Here is a 24,714-nt window from a genome sequence, read left to right as displayed (position 1 = left end):
AGTTGTCTTTTGGGGGTTTAGTGTAGAAGGTGTTCTGTGAGCTCTGTCAGTGGATGTATTGCCCCCTTGTTCTAGAATCTCTGGGCAATTTTCTTTGATTATATCTTGTATCACCATGTCCAGTTTGGTGTTTATTTCTGGCTTTTCTGGGAGTCCAATTATTCTTAAATTTTCTCTTCTCCCCCTGTTTTCCAGATCTATCACCTTGTCGGTGAGATATTTTATGTTCTCTTCTAATTTCTTGGTGTTTTGGCTTTGCTTTATTAGTTCTTGCTTTAAAGCCTGGTTTTCTTTTACAGTTTGGTCAAACTGGTTTTGTAGATGCATGAATTTCTTTTGCATTATTTCCCACTTTTCCTCCCAGAGGGCTTCCATCTTTTTGGTCCTTTCTGATTCAAATTCTTCATGGGTTTGTGGAGAGTTTCTATTTCCTTTGGAAGATTTTGGAGAATTTTCTTGTATATCTTCTTCTATCTGCTCTGTATTTTGTATTTTGGCTCCATAGAATGTGTCCAGAGTCGCCCCTTTCTTCTTATTTTTCTTGGTATTTTGGGGCTTCTGTGCTTCTGTGGAGTTTGTCATCTCTGAACGTGGAGGATTGGCTTTTCTTGTCTTTGTCTGGTGATCAGAGGCTTTAGTCCTGGGCAGATGGTTCTATGACTTTCCCTGGGTTAAACTGAATATGCCTCACTGGAACTGGAATGGAAGGGTCGGACCACGAGTCCACACTCTCCCCCTGGCTCGATTTCCGGAAGTTGCCTTCAGAATCCCTGGCCGTGAGGCTGTTTCGTCGGCCTGCGGGGGGATGGGCTGCCGCTTCCCCAAGCTCCGAGAGCACAGACTTTCACTGCGACTTGGATAGCAGGATCCAGCCCGTGAGGCTGTCTTGCCCGCCCTGAGGGTTGCTGTTGTTTTGACCAGCTCTCTGCAGCGGAGGCCCCAGGCAGTAACTTTCACCGGGACTGGGACTTGGGTAGAAGACCCTGAGGGTTGTTGTTGTTCCTCAGACCCTGCTCTCTGAGCCCGGCTGCGGCTTCCGGGAGCCTTGGACTCTGCGCTCCTACCCCTGAGGTCCGAGGGATCTCGGGTTCTGGCTTTTAAGGGGAGCCGTACCTTTTGAACCGGGTCCAGGTCCAGGAGGAGGGTTCCCAGGGTCTGTGCTGTTGATCGTTTTGAATTTCGGCGCCTTAGGAGCTTCTAGTTTGAGATCGGTCGGGAAGGGTTTTCCGGAGATCTGAACTTCAGCTTTCTCTAAGCCGCCATCTTAACCGGAAGTCTCTGCCTATTTTCTAATTAAATTTTTTTTTTTCCAGATTACATCAGTACAATTTTCAATAATTGTTTTCTTCCAGCATTCCCCTCCTTCCCTTTTAATCAAGATGGCAGGTAATATGATCTAGACTGTACATGCATTATCATTCAATATATATTTACATGTTTGTCATGTTATAAAAAAGACATATTGCTTTCCCTAGAGAATAATTAATAGAGGAAATAAAATAAAGAATGGCATGTTTCTGTCTATCTTCAGATTTTATCAGTTCCTTCTATAGCAACAGATAGCTTTTTTCATCATGAGATCCTTGGAGTTGCCCTGGATCCTTACATTGTTGATAAAAATATAGTCATTCTTAGTTGATAATTGTACATTGTTGATATTAATGTGTACAGTGTTCTTCTGGTTCTGCACACTTCACTTTGTATCACTTCTTATAATTCTTTCTAAGGTTTTCATGATCATCTTGTTTGCCATGTGCCTTGTCTTATGAAGTTTCTACTCTGGATTTTTCATGTTGGCCTATTTAATCTATTATCAATTTTCACTGTTGTCATAGTTTGAAGTGCCAAAATATAGACCTTCTCTCCCCAAGACCCAGGCTTGGTCTAAGTGAGGACTGATTTATAATGAAGGAAATCAGCAAAAAATACTGGAAGGTCAATGTCAACCTGGCTCAGGCTCAGCTTGAAGGATCGCGGTGAGATCTTACCTAGTACAACATCCTTCCAATATTCTCTGAGTTCATTTGAAGGATTTAGAAAGGGTCCAAACCAAAAATGTGGTCATAAGGTGGGAGTTCTTGACATTTTTGGTATCAGAGACTCCCCTGGCAGAAGTCTAATACCAAACTGTTATGAAACATGACTTACATTCATAACTGAAGAAAATGCTGAATTTCACTTAGTTATTAATCAAAACTAAGATGAATTGTTCTCTCATTCAAGTTCACAGGGCCTAGGAAATTCAATATAAATCCCTTGTCAGCACCTATCCTCAGTGAACCTGATGTCCTTTGACTGATTTATGATGGGTTCAAACTGAAAAGAATCTACCTATTTCTTCCAGATAAGGAGATATTATTTATATGGTTTTTACTTTTGGAAGCATGAAGGTATGTGGAATAATGGATGAAATGTGAGAATTAAATTATGTCTTTTCCTAACACTTACTCCTTCCTTCCCTCTCTCCTCCTTCCTTCTTTCCCTCCCTAATTTTTCTCTCTTCTTCCTTCCCTCTTTCCTCTCTCTAATCTTCTTTCCTTTCTTTCTTCCCTCACTTTTCACTCCCTCCTTTTCTTTTTCCTTTCCCTTTCTCCATATTCCTTTACTTTCTTCCATTTCTTTTCCTTACACAGACTTTTAAGTGATATTTTTCCCTCTCTTCTTCAGGGATGAAGTCTACCCTCTATTATACCTGAGTTTCTCCCCCCTCATTTAATTTAATCTCTTCTAATCTTCTTTAGTCCCCTAATTGAAGGTATTATTTTCCTTTCTTTCCTCCTTTATATACTAGTGCTATTTCATTTACTTACTTCCACCTCCTCATTGTAGCTATTCTTTCAAGGAAAGATAGTGATTTATTTTTGTGGTTATGAATTGCCTCTCATTCATAACTTATTAGTTAATTTCTTCTTTATCTTTATATAATCATTTAAATTCCCCTTAAATCTTTGGTTTTTAAGTCTTATTTATCCCCTGAAAATTCTTCCTCATTCTTTCTTTTAGCCTTTTTTCAGTTTTTAAAAATCTTTAAATATTAGTCTATATACAGATGAGGATTTAATTAATGGTTTATTCTATTATTTACTGGTAGTATTTCTGTAATTATTTATCTTTATTGTGTTTCTCTTGTTTAGGGTGTTTGTAAGTGGAAAATTCTGCTTACTTCTCCTGTTCCTTTGTTTTGCTTTTTTAAGGCATGCCTCAAATGGATAATTTGTTGAAGGCCCAATTGACTTTTCATTGATTATAAGAATTATCTTATAAAATAACTTTTCTTATTTTGATTTTCAAAATATATTATTTAACTTTTTCCTCTGATTTTTCCTCATATTTCAATACACTCATTTGGGGTAGGGATAAAAACAGTAACAACTAAGCAATAAGATTGGTGCCCAATTTTGGGGCAATAATTGAACCACAAACTGTTGTATAACATACATACATATATACATACATACATATACATATATAGAGAGAGACACACATATACATGGACACATACACATATGTGACTTCAAATAATAAAATACTAAGTACAATTTATTGATATAATTGTTATTATTTAGTAATTTTCAGTCATGTTTGAGTCTGTGACTGCTTTTGGAATTTTCTTGGCAAAGACACTGAAGTGGTTTTCCATAACTTTCTCCAGCCTATTTTTCAGATGATGAAACTGAGGCAAAGAGGGTTAAGTGATTTGCCCAGAGTCACACAGTTAGTGTCTAAAGCCAGACTTGATATTAAGAAGAGGACTTCCTTATTCTAGGCCTGGAACTCTATTCTCTCTGCTACCTTGTTGCTCTATTTGATAAGATTGCACAAATATAATAGAATGTTATTGTGTCATAAAAAAAATTCAGGGACACATGGGGAAACTTATAAGAATAGACATAGAATGAATTAAGTAGAACCATGAAAACAATAAACATAATGGTTACAGTAGTAAGCAAACAATAACAGCAAAATTATTTAGATTAAACAATTCTGTGTGAGCGTAGTGATCAATTTTGACCCTGGAGAAGTAGGATTTTATTTTGTTTAATTATGCATATTTGTTAGAATGTTTTTATTCTCTTTTTTTTTTCTAGAGGAGGGAGAGTCAAGGGAAGGAAAGAAAAAAAAATGCTTGCCAGCTGAACAGAATATTACAATAATAAGAAAGTGGTAGGTAAAAGGTAACTTAAGAATATCTAAGCATATTGTTCTAATGAGTTTTGACAGAGCTTCTATAACTTTGAGCAGATTTCTAATATCTGAGTTTTTAGAGAGCCTATGTCCTGATATTTTTCATTGAAATTCTATATTGAACAATCTGTAATTTTATTCATTTTTACCGAAAAAATATGACTTTAGTTACTGGATAAATAAATAGATAGAACCTTATGACACTTATTGTATATATAGCAAGTAAGTCTTATTCACAATTTCCATATGGAGTGTCAAAGCATACACTTATTGAAACTCTTCCCTCTTTATATACCAATAAATAAACCTTTATTGAATGCTTACCTCTGTATCATGCACTGTGCTAAGCACTAGGAATATAAAGATAGGGATGTGGAATTATTCCTGCAAACAAGTAGCTCACATTGTAATAAAATAAATTGTTGCATAGAAGATATATCCAGGATAGATAGATAGTAATCAGAAAAGGTAAGGTTTTAGTAGCTGTCAAATTGGGTGAGACTAAGAGAGGGTTTAAGAAGGGAGAGACATGAATTGAATCCTAAAAGATTCCAGGAATTCTAAGAAGATGGAGCAGAAATAAGAATTTCCAAGTATGGAAAACAATTAACAAAGGACATTGAGTAAGGGAAATAAAGAAGAAGCAGACTGGTATAGCTATATCCTAAAGATGATGGAGGAGAGGAATACATTAAAAAAAAATTGGTAGGAAGGGGTAAGAATGTGAAGTGTTTTAAAGATGAAAGGACTTCATAATTATTCCTGGAGGTAAATGTGAGTCAGTGGAGCTTATTAAGCAATATGGTTGATTTTAGGAAAATCACTTTGGCCATCTAAAGAAATTGACTGGAGTGAAAAGTTGTATCCCTTGATTTTGTTTAATAGACTCTTGATTCCTTGTAAAATCATTTATTTCTATTTGTTGGATTCTAATTTTTAAAAACTGAATTTCATCTGTGGCTATTTGGTCATCCTTTTCCTTATGGTCTGATTTTCTTTGTAGGTCATTTTTCACCTTCTTTGCCTCACTGACTCCATTGATTCATTGATTCCTTTGTTCATTGCCTGGATAGAAGCTGTCAATTCTAATTTCTTATATCTTTTTCTTTTTCTGTTTTTTACTCATATTTTCCCATTCTTTACCCCAAACCCACAAATCCAGCACATAATGAGAGCCTGTAGTCTTGCTCTCATTATGTGCTGGATTTGTGGGTTTGGGCTCTTCTGTCCTGAAGGGGCTTCTTCTTTGTTCTACTGAATGATCAGGTTATTCAGATCTTCCTCAGCTGACAGTAGAAGTTAAGATGGAGCTGGGCTTTCTGCCCTGTTATCAAAGTTGTTGCCTGTAGTTTGTTTCTGCCTTTGACCCTTGAAGCTTAGTCAGCAAGGCTCTCAGATCAGTCTATGGGGGAGGGTTTTTGAGATTCCCTTTCCTCTGAAGGCTTCTTATTTGCTCTATTGATGTTATTGAGTAAGGACAGAGTTGATCTGCAAAGCTGGCTATGCCCTGAGGCTAAAATCTCACATTGGAAGAGGGGTGGGCAAGATGGGGCATCTTGGCTGAGACTAGGCTGCCAACTCTGAGATTCTCCTCCAGATTCCTTTATGTTACCTGTGTTCAATGCCCTGAACCTGACACACCTGTGCCAGTAAGGTACTCCCTCCAGACTAGTGCCCTTGCTCAACCAGACATTCCAGCCACTGCTGGAGGCTCAGTGCTATAGGTGGGGTAGGGGTCCTGGTACCTTCCTTCTTCCTTCCCCTTAAACCCACATGTTATAGAATTCATGCTTTTTTGAGGACATACATTTTAAGTTGAGTCCATAAGGAAGATTCCCTAGTTTGGTCCTGTTATTAGATTTGGTTTTCAGTCCCCCCCTTTTAAAAAAAAAATTGAATTAGTTTATTTAGTCAATTTAGAACATTATTCCTTGGTTACAATAATTACATTATTTCCCTCCCTCCCCTCCACCAACCTTCCCACAGCCCACCCGCAATTTGATTGGATATTGATTGTGTCCTTGATCAGAACCTATTTCCAGGCTGTGGATGTTTGCACTAGGATGTTCATTTAGTCTACATTCCCAAACATGTCCCTTTGATCCATAAATTCAAGCAGTTGTTATCCTTTGGTGTTTTTACTCCCATAGTGTTTCCTCTGAATGTGGATAGTGGTTTTTCTCATAGATTCCTTCTAGTTGTTCAGGATCACTGCATTGCCACTAATGGAGAAGTCCATTACATTTGATTGTACCAAAGTATATCAGTCTCTATGTACAATGTTTTCCTGGTTCTGCTCCTCTCACTCTGAATCAATTCCTGGAGGTTGTTCCAGTCCCCATGGAATTCTTCCATTTTATTATTCCTTTGAGCACAATAGTATTCCATCACCAACATATACCACAAATTTGTTCAGCCGTTCCCCAATTGAAGGGCATCCCCTCATTTTCCAATTTTTTGCCACCTCAAAGAGTGCAGCTATGAATATTTTTGTACATGTCTTTTTCCTTATTATCTCTTTGGGGTACAAACTCAGCAGTGCTGTGGCTGGATCAAAGGGCAGACAGTCTTTTATCGCACTTTGGGCATAGTTCCAAATTGCCCTCCAGAATGATTGGATCAATTCAAAACTCCACCAGCAATGCATTAATGTCCCAACTTTGCCTCATCCCCTCCAGCATTCATTACTTTCCTTTGACGTCATGTTGGCCAATCTGCTAGATGTGAGGTGATACCTCAGAGTTGTCTTGATTTGTATCTCTCTGATTATCAGAGGTTTAGAATACTTTTTCATGTGCTTATTAATAGTTTTGATTTCATTAACTGAAAATTGCCTATTCATGTCCCTTGCTGATTTATCAGTTGGAGAATGGCTTGATTTTTTTGTACAATTGGTTTAGCTCTTTATAAATTTGAGTAATTAGACCTTTGTCAGAGGTTTTTGTAATGAAGATTGTTTCCCAATTTGTTGCTTCCCTTCTAATTTTGGATGCATTAGTTTTCTTTGTACAAAAACTTTTTAATTTGATGTAATCAAAATTATTGATTTTACATTTTCTGATTTTTTCTAGCTCTTGCTTGGTTTTAAAGTCTTTGCTTTCCTAATGATCTGACAAGTATACTATTCTGTATTTGTCTTATTTGCTTATACTTTCCTTCTTTATATTCGTGTCATTCACCCATTATAAGTTTATCTTGGTGTACGGTGTGAGATATTGATCCAAACCTAATCTCTCCCATACTATATTCCAATTTTCTGAGCAGTTATTATCAAATAGTTGGTTTTGGTCCCCAAAACTGGGATCGTTGGGATTATCATAGACTGTCCTGCTGAAGTAATTTACCCCAAGTCTATTCTACTGATCCTCCTTTCTTGTCTCTTAGCCAGTACCAAATTGTTTTGATAACCACTGCTTTATAATATAGTTTGAGATCTGGGACTGCAAGTCCTCCTTCCTTTGAATTTTTTTTTCATGATTTCCTTGAATATCCTTGATCTTTTGTTCTTCCAAATGAACTTTTTTTTTCTAATTCAGTAAAAAAATTTTATTTGGTAGTTCAATGGGTATGGCACTAAATAAATTAATTTATTTGCGTAGGATTGTCATTTTTATTATTTTAGCTCATCCAACCCATGAGCAATCAATGTTTTTCCAATTGTTTAGATCTAGTTTTAATTGTTTGGAGAGTGTTTTGTAGTTGTGTTCATATAGTTCCTATGTTTGTCTCAGCAGATAGATTCCTAAGAATTTTATATTGTCTAGGGTGATTTTAAATGGAATTTCTCTTTCTAATTCTTGCTGCTGAGATAGATTGGAGATATATAGAAATGATGATGACTTATGTGGGTTTATTTTGTAAACTGAAACTTTGCTAAAGTTGTTGATTATTTTGACTAACTTTTTGGTTGATTCTCTAGGAGACTTTAAGTAGATCATCATATCATCCAAGAAGAGTGATAACTTGGTCTGCTCATTGCCAATTTTAATGCCTTCAATTTCTTTTTCTTCTTTAATTGCTAATTCTAGTGTTTCTAGTACAATGTTAAATAATAGATGTGATAAAGGGCATCCTTGTTTCATCCTGATATTATTGGGAAGGCGTCTTGTTTATCCCCATTGCAGATGGTGTTTGCTGATGGTTTTATATATATATATATATATATATATATATATATATATATATATATACTCTTTATTATTTTTAGGAAAGGCCCTCCTATTCCTATACTTTCTAGTACTTTTCAATAGGAATGGGTGTTATATTTTATCAAAGGCTTTTTCTGCTTCTAATGAGATAATCATGTGATTTTTGTTTGGTTGCTTGTTAATATGGTCAATTATGTGGATGGTTTTCCTAATATTGAACCATCCTTGCATTCCTGGTATTCATCCATATCACCTAGATTGCCATAATTGTTGCCATATAATTGGGCATATTGGTTTTTAATGATTGCCTTAATTTCGTCTCCATTAAAGGTGAGGTCTCCCTTTTCATCTTGGATATTGTCAATTCAGTTTTCTTCTTTCCTTTATTTAATTAGGCTTACCAGTACTTTGTCTATTTTATTTGTTTTTTTTTCTCAAAGTACTAGCTTCTAGTCTTATTTATTAAATCAATAGTTCTTTGACTTTCAATTTTATTAATTTCTCCTTTGATTTTTAAGATCTCTAATTTAGTCTTCATCTGAGGATTTTTAATTCGTTCACTTTCAATTTTTTTAAATTTTCATGCCCAATTCATTGACCTCTGCCCTCCCTAATTTGTTTATATATGAACTCAAGGATATACATTTGCCCCCTGAGTACTGCTTTGGTTGTATCTCATCATTGTCATTTTCTTCAATGAAGTTATTAATTGTTTCTATGATTTGTTCTTTAACTAACCAGTTTTGGAGAATTATATTGTTTAATTTCCAATTAATTTTTTATTTACCTCTCCATGTGCCCTTACTAATTATTATTTTCATTGCATTGTGATCTGAGAAGGTTGCATTTATTATTTCTGCTCTTTTGCACTTGTTTGCAATGTTTTGATGCCCTAATACATGGTCAATTTTTGTGAATGCACCATGTGCTGCTGAAAAGAAGGTATATTCCTTTTTGTCCCTGTTTATTTTTCTCCACACATCTACTAACTCTAATTTTTCTGAGATTTCATTTAGTTCTCTTACCTCTTTCTTATTCAATTTTTGGTTTGATTTATCTAGTTCAGATAGAGGAAGGTTCAGATCTCCCACTAGTATAGTTGTTCTACCTATTTCATCCTTGAGCGCCACAATTTTCTCCTTTAGAATTTTGGATGCTATGCCATTTGGTGCATACATGTCGAGTACAGATATTTCCTCATTGTCTATACTGCCTTTTATCAGGATATAAATACTTTCCCTGTCTCTTTTAACTACATTTATTTTTACTTTGTCTTTGTCAGATATCATGATTGCGACTCCTTCCTTCTTTTTGTCAGTTGATGCCCAAACGATTTGGCTCCATCCTCTTATTTTCACCCTATGCATATCTAACTTCCTTGTGTGTTTCTTGTAGACAGCATATGGTAGGGTTTGGGATTCTATTCCACTCTGATAATCACTTGCATTTTATGGGTGAGTTCATTCCATTCACATTCAGAGTTATGATTTACTAGCTCTGTATTTCCCAGCATTTTGATTTCTACTCCTGGTCCTGTCTTTTCTTCTTTCACTATTTCCTTCTACACCAATGTTTGTTTTTAGTCAACCCCCCTAGTTCCCACCCTTATTTTACTTCCATTTTTACCCCTCCCTTCTTAATCCCAACTTTTTTTGCCTTGCAGTCTTTCTAAAACTACCCCCAAACTCTCCCTCCCTTGTACTGCTTTCCTCCCCACAAGTCCATTTGTTACCCTTCTACTCCCCTATAAGGCACAAATCTATTCTCTGCCTCAATGGATTGGGTTGTTCTTCCCTTTGTGGGTCAATTTCAATACACTTAAGAGTTGAATATTCCCTATCTCCAACCCCTTTAGCTTTCCAGTGTATTGATGTTCTCCCCCCACCTGCCATGAGCTTTATGCCATATAAATTCACCCTCTTTTTTTCTTTTCCCATTTCTTTTAGTATTAACTTCTTTTTTAGCTCTAGTTGTGTATATATATATATATATATGTGTGTGTGTGTATGCATTTATATTTATTTATACATGCATATGTCTATATAACTATTTTTGTCTAATCATTTCAATCTATAGAGTTTGTCACTGTTCCCTCTAAGTGTAATTCTTCTAGCTGCCCAGTTGAAAATAACAATTTTTAAGAATTACCAATGACCTCTTTTCTTATAGGGATACATAACATTTTAACTTATTGAATCTCTTAAAAAAAGTTTTTTTTCATTATTTTGTTTTGTTTTTTTTTCTTCCTCCCCCCTCTTTTTAAATTAACTTTTGATGATTCTCTTGAGTTCTATGCTTGGACATCAAATTTTCTGTTCAGGTCTGGTCTTTTCTTTACAAATTCTTGGAATTATCCTATTTTGTTGAATGACCATACTTTCCCCTTAAAGAATATAGTCAGTTTTGCTGGGTAGTTGATTTTTGGTTGTAGACCTAGTTCCCTTGCTTTCTGAAATATCATTTTCCATTTCTTCCGGTCCTTCAGTATGGATACAGCCAGATCCTGCATTATCCTCACTGTGGTTCTGTGGTATCTGAATGACATCTTGGCAGCTTGTAATATCTTTTCTTTGATCTGATTGTTTTTGAATTTGGCTATAACATTCCTGGGTGTGGTCAGTTGGGGATTAAATACAGAAGGTGATCTGTGGATTCTTTTAATCTCCACTTTTCCCTCTTGTTCTAGGATATGAGAGCAGTTTTCCTGAATAATTTCCTGTAGTATTATGTCCATGCTTTTTCTTTTGTCATGGTCTTCTGGTAGACCAATGATTCTTAAATTGTCTCTTCTCGAACAATTTTCTAAATTCTCTGTTTTGTGAATGAGATGTTTCATATTTTCCTCAATTTTTTCATTCTTTTTTGTTTTGTTTTGTTTTGTTTTATAGTGTCCTGCTGCCTTGTGAGATCACTTAATTCTAGTTCTTGTATTCTGGTTCTTAAAGCCTGGATTTCACCCCTGGTTTTTTGGTCATCTTCTTCTGGTCTGATTTTCTTTGGAGTTCATCTTTTATTTTCTTTACCTCATCTCTCATCTCCTTTTCTTCCTCTTTCATCTTCTTTCCCTCATCTTTCATCTTCTTTGCCTCATTTTCAAGCTGGTTGATTTTGGCTTTCAAGACACTATTTTCTTTTTTTCCAGTTGACTTATCTTTGTTTTTAAATTCTTTTCCCAATTGTCTTCAGCCTCTTTTAATTGTGTTTTGAATTCAATTTTGAGTTCTTACAAAGCCTTTATCTAATTTGCTGGGATTTCTGTTTTATTACTTTCCTCCTCCTGTGTATTGCTTGTTCTTGGTTCATTGCCTGTGCAAAAGCTGTCAGTTGTAATTTCTTTATTCTTTTTCTGTTGTTTGCTCATATTTACCCCTTCTATACTCCCTGTTTTTGTCTGTGCTCTTGCTCCTCTCATTTTTTATTTTTTGGCTTTGGGGCTCTCTGTCTGTCTCCCCTCTTGGAGCTTTGTCACATATCTCAGTGCAGCCTCTGGGGTAGGAGTGTTGGAGTTTGAGCTTCCCTGTTCTCTGGAGACTTTTGATTGGATTAAGGTCCAGAAATCAGTGAGGGAGAGGTGTTGGAGCTTGGGCTTCCCTGAGCTCTGAAGATTTTTGAAGGGATTAAGTTCAGCTGGGTTGTGTTGGATGTGTTCTGAGGCCAAAACCTCCTGGAAGGCTGGAGCAATATAGATGCTGTCAGCCCTCCTGTCCAGGTTGCCAGCTCATTGCTCCCTCTGCAGCTGCTTCCCTGCCACCTGTATTCGATGCTCTGAGCCTGGCACAGCCCTGCTCACAATGTACACCCTTCAGACAAGTGCATTTGCCTGCCCAGAAGTTCCTGCTGTTGCTGGAGGCTTTGCACTCTAGGTGGGGCATGGGGGGGGCGGGGATGGGTCCTGGGACCTTCCCTCTGCCTTCCCCCTAAGCCTGAGTTTTCCTGGATTTCAGGTTTTGATGGGGTGAACCTTTTGAATTGAGTCTAGCAGGAGGGTTCCTCAGCTCTGTCTTGTTGTTAGGTTTGATTTTCAGTCCCCTAGGATCATTCAGTTTGTAATTGGTAAGGAAGGGTTTTCAGAGGTCTAAGCTATTGTTGCTCCTAAGCCGCCATCTACACCCTGCCTCATGGTTTTCAGTCCCCTTGAAGCATTGTGTTTCTGATCAGTGAGGAAAGGTTTGCCAGAGGTCTGAGCTGTTGCTATTGCTAAGCTTCTAGTTTGACTCCGCCTCCTCTGTAACTTCAACCTGCATTTATAAACATCATATATGCTACATTGGTAGAAACTATGCCACACATCAAGAATGCAGGCTACAATACATTTTGTCTATACTGAGCTTCTGGCAAGAAATAACCGAGTGGGTATGATTTTATCTTAGTAGGTTCACTTTGTTTGGAATGAACAGATGAAAAACTTCCATTCTGCAAAGACATACCTCAAAATGTCATTTAAGAGTCACTAAATAAACTGTACTGGAATGAGATTATTAAGAGAACTGCTGCCCACAATCTCTTGGAAACAACAATGACCCATAAGAAATGTAAGAACAACTCCTGTCCCTATGCCAAATATTCAAATATCATTTTAAATGAAATGAAAAACTTTTAAACTATAGAAAAATAATAGAAGAAATAAAAACAATGTGGGAAAAGGGTGTGATGGACATTATCCCTGTTACACTGTCTGCCATTGAAGTTGTTCCAAAAATACATTTTGTTAACCTATAAAAAATGATCTTATTTTCTAATGTTTTCATCCAATTCAAAAAGCATTTACATTATTTACTGGTGTAGTAGTCTTGCAGAAAAATTATTCATATACACACACACACTTATGTGTATATATGAATAATAACAGGATGGATATGGGATTACCCCTTTTCTACCTAAATTGAAAACTATGAAAATAAGATGAAAAATAAAAAGGGGGGAAAGGCTTGAAAACTGATGTTTAAAGAGTTATCTTGGGGGCAGCTGGGTAGCTCAGTGGGTTGAGAGTCAGTCCTAGAGACGGGAGGTCCTAGGTTCAAATCTGGACTCAGACACTTCCCAGCTGTGTGACCCTGGGCAAGTACACAGTATTGACTCCAAGACAGAAGGTAAGGGTTTAAAAAAAAAGAGTTATCTCCCACAGTGAGATATGTCTAGATTTTGTTGTTATCCCAACAAGGTGATTTGTCACTGTAAGCTCACTAGGTAAACCATTTAACTTGAATTTCTATGTTAATATTTTTCATATCATCACCTGAAAAAACAGTAACAACAAACTTCCTTTCTCTCATTGGTTCCCTTGATGCTTTTGATTTGTTTTAAATTTCCTTTGGTTTCTGTTTTTAACTTCAAGTAGCTAAGGACTAGCCACATAGTGGCTTCAGGTACTGGTTGATTCTCAATGACCAGTTTTGTAGCTTCATTATCAGTGTCTTCATTAACTTGGGACTACCCTATGCCAAAGAACTCCTTTGTAACCTTTAGGGGTTTCTCCCTCAAGTACTTTGTTTTTCCTTTTCTCCAGATGGTTTGGAATTCTATTTTGGGGATTTGGAGGAAAATAAGTAGTTAATATATTAATGACCCATTTGGGTCTAGAGGAAGAAAATTTAGTACAATTTTTAAAATTTGTTGATATATCAATGTCATAACAAATTATGACATATATGTGAATGCCAATGAGGCACTCTGTCATTTTCTTTTTCCTGATTCACCAAAAGGGGAAAGTTATTTCTCAAGGATCATTGATAGTATAGTATAAATCCACCTTGTACCCCACTTAACCCTTCCTAAATTAGAGAATTTGTGGAAAAAAAAACAGAGAGAAGTTGGTGTTTTGTTCAATTTTATTTTTCACCTTCATAGATACAAAGGAAAAACTAGAATCCAACATGTGGCATTTTCTAGACTACGATGGTCCACAAGACCCCTGGAGCTCCATAGAAATTGATGTTGTATTATTTCAAGAAAGAGACATTTACTTTATTTCCCTAGAGTGATTATAAATTAGATACTTCATGTTGTTTCATTTTGGAAAAAGGAGTTCATGACACATTCCCTGAATAATTTCCAGTATCATGAGTGAATTAAAGGAACTATATCATGTATTTCCTTAACCTTTCCCACTATTTAAAAAGTTTTCTATTTCTCTCTTTTGAAATATAAATCATTGAGATAGAAGGCAAATAGTAAGGCCTAGTGGAATAATTCCACTCTAGGGATACTGAGGTAAGTGAAGCACTAAGTCATTAACCTAATTTCAGTAATATTGCTTATGCCTCCTATTGTTGAACACTATGGTAGTATCCATAAAATTGTACTTAAAATATGCCTACCAGTTGGAGAAAAGCAGATCAGTGCATAAAAGTAAGGACCTTTAAATTTGCCCTCAAATGTACGTAACATGGACTACAATGCAAGTGATTGTACTATAGAGATAAACACCCATTGTGAAAATGGAGAGCAGTACATACAAGTTGGGAACTCTCAGTCCTGAGCCCATTTTCCTGTGATGGGTGTATGGGAGAGGGGAAACCATTTAGCACAATGACTAAAATATTCTTAATAATTCACTTCCAAACAAGCATTATGGAAAAAAGGTTTGACTTTGAATTCAGAGGAAGAGGGTTCAGTTCCTCCCTGTGAACTTGAACAATTTTTCCTAATCTATAAAATGAGAAAATTGGACTAGATAGCCTGAGATTCTTTCTAGTTCCAGATTCTATTATCTATTGCCCAAGGTTATAAAGGCAGTTAGGCAGTGCAGTGAATAGAAGGCCAAGCCTGGAGTCAGGAAAAATCTTCCTGAGTTTAAATCTGATTAGGTGACTTTCTTTCTTTCTTTCTTTCTTTCTTTCTTTCTTTCTTTCTTTCTTTCTTTCTTTCTTTCTTTCTTTCTTTCTTTCTTTCTTTCTTTCTTTCTTTCTTTCTTTCTTTCTTTCTTTCTTTCTTTCTTTCTTTCTTTCTTTCTTTCTTTCTTTCTTTCTTTCTTTCTTCCTTCCTTCCTTCCTTCCTTCCTTCCTTCCTTCCTTCCTTCCTTCCTTCCTTCCTTCCTTCCTTCCTTCCTTCCTTCCTTCCGCCCTAAGAAGCTTAATGAATATAGAGATGACCTTGAATATAGGAATACAATTTTATCTCTCACATCTTTTGATTTGTAACCCTCAACTCTCTGCTAAATTTACAGACTCTTTTAAGGCTATAAGAGGCAAAGAGGAAGCTGTCCTGCATTGGCAGAGGGACTTTCTTCACTTGAAAGTTCCTTATACCAATGAAATCATGGGACTACACAGCAAAGTGAAGTACTGGATAAAGGCTTGGATATAGATTAAGGAAGAGTTAAGTTCAAATTGACCTGACACACTTATTAATTGTGTGATCCTAAGCAAGTTACTTTCACCTCACTCACCCTGCCTCAGTAAAATAATTGCACCTAATTTCCAGTTTGTTGGAATGATTACATTAGGACGTTTTTATAAAATGCTTAGCATAGTGGCTGACACATAATAGATGCTTTAAAAATACTTGCTCTTTTCCCTCTCCTTATAGCTACAAATCCCAGGCAAATCTTGACAATATGGGTACCAGAGGGTGGTGGTTAAGAGGGGGGTCATAGATAGTTGATATATCTCAAAGTCCAACCTATTTAAATTTCTTAAAACAGACTGAGCAGGAATCATAACTAAATAGAAGGGAAATGTAGAATTCCTAACTAGCCATCAATTTTAATTCCCTGCTCCAATTCCTATCCATAAAGAGATAAAAATCTCCCAGAGTCCCAATCTCCTGGGAAAGGTATCACATTTCTTAGACAACTTACACCAGTGAGATAAATTTAAATACCTGCCATAGGTAATGAGTATTCAAGTCTTAGTTCAGATTCTACCTTCTGCAAAAAGCCGTTTCTAATCACCTTTACGCTGATCCCTTTCCTATTAGATTATTGCAGATTTATCCTGTGTATATCAATCCCATGTAGGTGCTTACATATTATCTTTCCCATTAGATTGTGAGTTCCTGCTGAAGTAGGGCAGGTTTTGTCTCTTTGTATTACATACCCTTAATCTAGTTACTGGTCCATATTAGGTTTTCAATAAATGCACGTTGATGGACTTGGCTTCTAGCAATGGAATATATCTTTTTTCCTCTCCTTTTCAACTCAAGATTTGCTGTTCTTTTCTTCTGAAAGAATTCCAGATGTTCTGGGAGCCGTCAACTGTTCATGGGGCTTCTTTTTCTTTTTCAAAGGGAATTTAGTTATTCTTTTATGAGACTGATCTAGTCAATACACATGGGGGCTAATCACATTTTAAGCTCTTTTGTTAATTTGGACACTTACCAGATCTCAAAACGTCCCCTCAAGGTGCTGTGAAGACCTTTTATATGCTCACTTCCTTCCTAGTCCCCAGAAGTCCCTAACTATTCCCTCTCTATGGATCAGTTAGGTGAAATTAATTCCTTTCAACATCTTCTGTGCCACTGGCAGCTAGATGACTAGGCATATTACCTGGAAGCTTTTGGAAACCTACTTGGTAGATAGGTTTTCCTTACTTTGAATCTAAGCTAGTGATCAACATTTACATATTTCTCTTAATTCTTTCTTCTGGGCCTAAACAAAGCAACAATAATGTTTCCCCCTCTATTTGATAGTTTTCAAATTATTGAGAACTATTATTCATCCTTCCTCCTCTATGTTTTCTTCTGGTATTTGAATCCAAATGCACTAACTTCAATGTTTCCCCAGACATTACTAAAGTCTTTGATGATTTCCACACATGATACTTATAAGAAAAGATGATAATATGGAAAATGTAAAGTTGGGTAGAATTAGACTTTGTTGAATGACTAGACCCAATGTAAACATTAATGCTTCAATTTCAACTTTGAAAGGCATCTATAGTGGAGGTCCCAAATCATCTGCATTAGTCTATTCTTTTCACTTAACATATTTATTAAGGATTTCAGGGAATTTATAAACCATATACTTATCTAATTCATAGAGGCCATGAAGTTGGAAGAAATAAATAACACACTGAAAGACAAAGTCAGGCTCTAATAATATTTTGTCAGCCTAGAAGGACCAAATTTAATGGGATAATAATACAAAATCATATACTTATGTTAAAAAATCATAAGTACAAGATTGGGAAAATATAAATAAAGAACAATCTAATTTAAAATGTTCTAGAAACCTTAATGTATTTTATCTGTAGATTATCCTGAAGAGGCAACCAGAATGGAAAAATATTTACAACCTGTTATATAAGGACTTGTCAAAGGAATTTGGAATATTTTTATTAATTAATTTAGACTATTTTTCCATGGTTACATGATTCATGTTTTTCCCCAACCCTTTACTCCTCCCCCAGCTGACAAAAATTTCACTGGACTGTACATGTATCATTAATCAAAAACTATTTCCATATTATCCATATCTGTAATAGAGTGATATTTAAAGCCAAAACCCCAATCATAGGGCATATTTATTTGGGAGAAGATATCACTTAGGGAAGATAAGATTTCTATTCTCTAATACTTTTATGGTTGTCATATAAAATTATGATTAGTTTTCTTTTGCTTGGTCAAGAGAAACCACAAGAGAGTGACAATAATTGGAAGTCTTAGAACAGAGATAAATTTTGGCCTAATGTAAGGAAAAACTTCCTAGAGATTAAATATATCACAAAGTGGAATGGGTTTCTTCAGGAGGTAGTAGGATACCCTGACCTAATTGTTTTCAAGCAAAGGCTAGATAATCACTTTTCAAGAAAGCTGTAGAGACAATAGATTAGACTAGATGGCCTCTGAGAGTCTCATTCATTTAACAATATGTTGCAGAGATGAAATGACTATCTGTCTCTGTATATTTGCTCTCCATACACTTCTCCTTTTCTCCTTTACTTGCAGATCATATTCTTCAATTCGTTGACAAACTGGAGTTTAAAAATTTCTCACCTAGAATCTCCAGTTAATTAAAGTGAGTTCTAAGTGGGATTGTTAATGTTATTTTAATAATGATACGTTGTCATACTATAATGAGCAGTGAAGCATGAAATATGTTCTAAAACCTTTGATCCTCTTTCTAATTTTCATATACCTACAGTTAAGAATTGAACAGACATAATGTGTACCAAAACAAAAATATAAAAAGACTTAATTTTTAGGTAGTTTTTCATCATGTAGTAGTAATTGACAGGATACAGGAATTGTGAGTAAGAATAAGTGACTTGAATGAAGAGGCTCTATGTCAAAGCCTCCTTTTCTCATTGGTGTAATCTGGCTCAATATTGGAGTTACTGACATATGGGTACCAATGCTATTTTTTCATTCATAGACATCTTCAGCACCATTATCAACATAAGTAGTAATAGCAAGTATTTGTTGATTTCAAACTATAAATTTCCCATCACAGATAAAGAGTATAGTTGCCAAGGACTAAACCAAAATCTACCCAATCTTAGCTCAAATTATATCTTCAGTCACAGTGAAGGACCATTGAGAGAGATTACTCTTCTGATAAAGAAGGAGTTCTAAAGATGTATCACAGCTGATGGAAGATACAATCCTCAAATAGAAAATTTATATATAGAATTTCCAAGACATGGAGCATATGGTCAGACTTCAGCTTTAGGGGAAAAAATAAAAAAAAAAAACTTTTATATGTTGAGTGGAAGTTGTATTTAGATAGAGAGAGACCTGGGGCCACAAGAGTTCTATAATAGATGAGAAGTGTCAGGATCATAGACTCATACTGAAAAGAGACTTTAGGGATCATTCAATTCAATACCCTTGTTTTATAGATGCTTAAACTGAGAGCAAGGGAAGTTTGTTCATCTCCAGGTTACAACAGAAATGAAGTGATAGAGCTGGGATTTGAACCTACATTTTCTAAGTTCCAAGTCAATTCTGTCTCTATCTTACCAGATGGTGGAGAGGAAGAGGTAAAGACGGGAAATCCTTTCATTGTTTGGATTGCTTTTAACTACCAATAAGTCAATTATCATAGATCTTTACCTTTGATCATATCTATCAATGAGTCTGATCTTATAGGAATCAGAAAGCAAGACAATTTTTTTTCTTTTCCTTCCTTTCTTTTTTCCTTCCCTTCCTCCCTTAAGTAGGTAGTAGGTTCCTCTTTTTCAAACAAAGAATAGATAGCATCCTTCCTTCTTTTTCTTTTTCCTTTTGACATCACTTTCAGGGCCATTCAGCTACAAGGAACAAAATATGATATATTTGGAAGTACCCTTTTGGGCTAATTATACTTCAAATGGCCTGTCTAAGCTTTGAAGTTGCCTAATAGATCTCATTTTTATCTTACTAGAGGAAATTGTTTTATTGTCCATATCTGATTTGAGATGCAGTCCATTTTGTGACTTTTCACATTATAGTTGTATAGAAGCAATGATTGGAAGTAAGGCTATCCAGATTGTTCCTTAGCAAAGTACTTTTTGTCTATATGAAGACAGAATTGAGTAGTTATCAAGCCTTACAAAAAGTAGCCTGCCATATCTAAAATGGATGATATAAATTTAAAGGAATAAATCTGTCCTCATGTAGATTCAGGAATTCAATAAGGCACTCAGGTCTAGGAGCTGGTCGATGAAAAATGGAAGAGGAAATCTTGATGTATTCAGATATTCAGAAGCTGATAATGAGCTCATTTGGTTGTGGCCCAGAACATTTTAGATAGCAATTTTTCCAAATGTATGCTAAAGATTTTTTTTTCCATGGGCAGTGCAACTTGTCTATGTTTTGCCACTGTCTGAGGCATTTCCCATCTGAAGCCTGTTGTTTTTCATGGAGTAGACAATCTATTGAATATTAACGACAGGTGATTCCTAGCTTGTTTTTAGACTTACCTGAATTGAACGAGTATCATGCATAGAACTGTCTAGTTTATTCCAAGTTCCTTGCAAAAGGAAAGGAAAAAAAAAACGTACTGGGAATGCCAAGGATATGGTGTGCATTTATATGCAGCTTACAATCGATTTCCTATAATATAGGCATAAATACAACAATCTTGCCCCTCTCCATTAAAAAAATACTTCTGTGGATCTCTGTTGCTTTTGGAATTATTACTTAATTATTTTATTTTATTAATTCATAGAAAGCACTTCACAACTTAGATCCTGAAAAGTTTCCCAGCCATTTCATATTATTTCCCATCATATGTCCTATCTTTCAGCCACCCTGACCTTCCCAAACTCAATATTCTACCTCTCATCGCTGTGTTTTAGAGTTCATATCTTGTAGCTAGTGTAGTCTGATAGGCTTATGTAATTTAGTTTCTGTCCATCATATAGCATTTGAGAATATGTTCATGATCAAAAAAATGAATAAAAATATTTATTAAGCATCCCTAATGTGCAGAGATCTGCTTAGAGTAAGGGCCAGATGTGCCAGCACACCCTTTTTGAGAATTAGAATTGGTCCAGTGTGCTGACATAGCTGGCTCATGCTCCTATGCATGTCTCTTATGTTCCAGGCATTTGGCATGTCATGATAAGATAAACACACCCTGCCTTCAAGGAACTTATATTCTATTGGGGGAAGGGACATGTACACATATTAATATACACTAAATATATACAAATTAAATATAAGGTGTTTTAGGATTTTGTTGGGCTATGGTGGAGAGGTAGTAGCAGCTGATGGGGAAAACATTAGGAACTTGATGGTGATGGGAATCATCCACTGTTTAGTATGAAGTAAAGTTAAAAAAATTGGAGAGTCCAAAGACCTGGACTCTTCAGAAGTCCATAGAGTTTTGCCACTATCTCACTGTATATAGTCCTCTAAACTCATAGCACCTGCACCAGTGGAATAACACTCAGCCCAGGTGGCTAATTTAATCACTCAGTATGTTCTTCACTTCTGGAGTACCAATTTCCTACTTACAATAGGTTTCTCAGACAAATTACGCACCCATCCAACCAGGATAATAAAATTGCAGAACATTTATTTTCTATTTATCATCATTCTGAGGTAGGCTGATACTCTCACAAATCAAGGGGCTAAGAATGGGGAATTGGTGTCACTCATTGGCCAAGATAACCACACAGGTCCTGGGATAGCAATGGCTTATCTTTGGAGTCTGCTCCTAACTTTGGTCCTTATGAATTTTTCATCATGAAACTTTATGACTCCCCAGGTCCTCAGTTTCTTCATCTGTAAAATCAAATGGGGGTGTTAGATAACTTTTGAGGTCCCTTCTAGCTTTAAATCTTGATCCTATGGACTGCTTGTAAGTACCAAAGGAAACTTGTAGTCAGAGACCCTTCAGTATCTGACAGACTGGAGAAATTTGAATGATAAGGAGATTAAGACACCAGTGGACTTTGGACATGAATGCATTTGAAAAATGGTATGCTAATCAATGGATAACAATAGTTGGCTAATGCAATTACTTTGGGTCCTATATGTTGTGGGAAAAAATAATTGCTCTTATGATAACACCTTTAAAGCTAAAGTATTAATTTAGCATTGGTGAGCCCAAGTAGATATTAACACAGTGCTATCTTACAATTAGAAACGTCCTCCAAAATGAAATAGAATTACAATTAATATATTGGTGAATCTCTCTCCTGGATTTTACACACACACACACACACACACACACACACCACATACACACATGTGTGCACGTGGGCACACACACATGCACATTTAGTGACTTTCTTCTTCACTTATGAAATCCTTGCAATACTCAGTCATAATGGTAATACCCTAAAACTTGGATTTTCTTGAGATTAAGATAAACAACATTCACATTGAGGTTTCATTATTCACAGTGCCTGGAATATATTAAATACTATATAAAAATTTATTCTTGTTGTTTTACAGCTAATTCATGGTAAAAGAGAAGGGCAAAGTAAGAAAGAGGTAAGATAAAAGACTGTCTGCCCTTTGATCCAGCCATAGCACTGCTGGGTTTGTACCCCAAAGAGATAATAAAGAAAAAGACATATACAAAATTATTCATAACTGTGCTCTTTTTGGTGGCAAAAAATTGGAAAATGACTGGATGCCCTTCAAGGCTGAACAAATTGTGGTATCTGTTGGTGATGGAATACTATTGTGCTAAAAGGAATAATAAAGTGGAGGAATTCCATGGAGACTGGAACGACCTCCAGGAAGTGATGCAGAGTGAGAGGAGCAGAACCAGAAGAACATTGTACACAGAGACTGATACACTGTGGTACAATCGAATGTAATGGATTTCTCCATTAGTGGCAATGCAGTGATCCAGAACTATTTGGAGAGACATATGAGAAAGAACACTATCCACATCCAAAGGAAGAACCGTGGGAAAAGAAACACAGAAGAAAACAACCTCTTGATCACATGGGTTGGTGGGGATATGACTGGGAAAGTGGACTCTAAAAGATCACCCTAGTGCAAATACTAATAATAAGAAAATGGGTCTTGATTGATGGCACATGTTAAACCCTGCAGAATTGTGTGTCATATATGGGAGGGGGTGGGGGGAGCAGAGGGAAGGAACATGAGTCTTGTAAGCATGGAAAATTATTCTAAATCTTCTAATTAAATGAAATTTAAAAAATATAACTCATTTTAATTCAATACATGTTTATTGAACAGTACCAATAACTGGTACCTCTGTTATATATTAATTGTATGGCCTATTATAAGTTATTTAACTTCTCAGGACATGCAGGCACCATTCAAAGGTCAGAAATTAGAAAGTTGGTGTCAACCTACATTAATAGAGGCAACTGCTTTGTATAAGTCCAATACAGTGTTAAACTGTCAAAACCATACATTAGGTACTCTGTTAAGTATCAGAAAGAGCATGTATCTGTCTTCAAAAAGATTGTATTCTATTAAAAGAAATCTAAAATACAAAGTGGCCATTTGATTTGTTCTTCCATTGGCATATATTAAATGCAATAATATTTTAAATACATAAAAGTCAAACCAACTGTTCAACAATGTTAAGGAGAAATTTGCAACTAATCCCTATTAAAGGTGAGCTACCTGTTTTGCAATGTGCTTTCTCCAGAATGATCCTATTAAGTGGTAGTATAAGCATCATTACTCCCAACCAATTTTTTAATCAATCAACAACAATTTCTTTAGTGTCTATTATATGCCAGGCAATGTGCTACCTGCTGGAAAACAAATGAAAAAAAAAATAGTCCTTACTTTCAAGGATTTGGCATTCTATAGATGAGAACACAGTGAAGTTAAGTGACTTGTCTAAGGTCACACAAGTAGTTAATAGTGGAGTTGAGAATGAAAGTTGGGCATTTTTCCTCCGAGTAATTAAATTTACCTGACCAAAATGTTTAGATAGCATCAGCTTGGGCTGGAATGAACCCAATAAAATGAACATCAACTGCATTCTTTATAGTAAAATACCAGACGCTAAAACATATCTTGGGAATGAGATTCATATCTTTGAAGTGTGAAGATGATGTGTTAGACATGAGACTCTTTCCTGAGAGCCTTCTGAGGCTGCTCATTACTAGATGACACTGTACTACAGTAACAAAACTATTCTAATTCCCTGCCATCTGGCTCTTTTACTAACCTGTTCAGGGGACGTCCTGTTCACAATTCTTCAGACCTCATTTTCTTAAGCCTTGTCTCACAGGAAGGGGGACCACCCCTAAGGAAGGGGAGCTCTCTGTTCCATTTTGTCAGACAAGTTGGTGACAATTTAGAAACGATGAATAAGCAGAAATCACCGGGATTCACAGAGAGAGAAAATTGGAAGCAGTTTAAGCTGTTGTGTGGAGGGAAAGCCAACTACTGTGGAACTCAGATCTGGAGTTGGGAGTAGCAAGTTTCATTTCTGGAATCAAGTCAATCCTATGAGCTTCATTTCTCTCCACTGAAAGAAGGGGTTGAATGATCTGGGGTCTGTGAACTTATTTTTTAAACTATTTTGATAACAGTATGTTAATACTGTTGTTGCATTGACATACACTTATTGGAGTGAAATTCGAAGTAAAAAAAAGGTCAAATTAGTTCAAATGATGTTGGGGGAAATTCATAAATGACTCTTGTGAACCAAGCACTGCAGGGTTTGCAACTTGCTTTCTTCAAAATAATCCTATTAAGTGGGTATTCTAATTGGTTTCCTTTATAATCCTTTGCACTTATTTTATGGATTTCAAAACAGTTTTCTAAGAAATATATTTATAGGTTTCATAAGCCTCATGTAATGTCTATGACATTGAAAAAAAGTTATAACCCCCTGGACCAGAACACCCTTAGGGTCTGTTACAGGTTGTATTCTAGGCAGGGGACTCTCCCACAATGTATCTATCCTGAGAGAGAGGGCACAATCTTCCTGAAGAGAACTGCCAGGTGAACTCTATTATTTGACCTCATTTAAAAAATACCAACAGTGAAATAAATAAGTATAAACACT

This window comes from Monodelphis domestica, chromosome 6, assembly GCF_027887165.1.
Source record: "Monodelphis domestica isolate mMonDom1 chromosome 6, mMonDom1.pri, whole genome shotgun sequence".
In the NCBI taxonomy this organism is placed as follows: domain Eukaryota; kingdom Metazoa; phylum Chordata; class Mammalia; order Didelphimorphia; family Didelphidae; genus Monodelphis; species Monodelphis domestica.
The sequence above is the reverse complement of the archived record's forward strand: the minus strand, read 5'-3'. Positions refer to the sequence as shown.